This window comes from Myotis davidii, unplaced genomic scaffold, assembly GCF_000327345.1.
Source record: "Myotis davidii unplaced genomic scaffold, ASM32734v1 scaffold957, whole genome shotgun sequence".
In the NCBI taxonomy this organism is placed as follows: domain Eukaryota; kingdom Metazoa; phylum Chordata; class Mammalia; order Chiroptera; family Vespertilionidae; genus Myotis; species Myotis davidii.
Window position 1 is genome coordinate 14,300 of NW_006288432.1, and position 461 is coordinate 14,760.

Consider the following 461-nt stretch of genomic DNA (forward strand, 5'->3'; position numbering starts at 1 on the left):
AAAACAATTCATAAGTGTTAAATTGCACATCATTCTGAGCAGTGTGATGACACCTGTGCCATCCGTCTCTCACATGCCAACCTGAGAACCATCCCTGTGCCCAGCATGTCCACCCTATGACCCTCCCATGAGTAACTTAGTCACTGAGGAGCCGGCTCTGTGGTCAGATCTGCCTCAGCATCACAGGGCTGGTGTGAAAGTCCCCTGATGTTACTTAATAATGACCCATCATTGCAGTGACACTGGCCAGTGGGGTGTGGCAATGAGAAGCCTTCCTTTAAGTGAGAAGGAGAAACCTACTATGCACAGGGTGTGGTGCTATCCGTGGGCCAGGCACCCACTGGGTCTTGGATCCCATGCACCTGGCATAGGATGTGACTGTCTTACTCCTGTACTTGGCATTAGCTTGCTGTGTGCATACGTGTATACATATGTGTGCTAGAACCCATCCTCCTCAATCT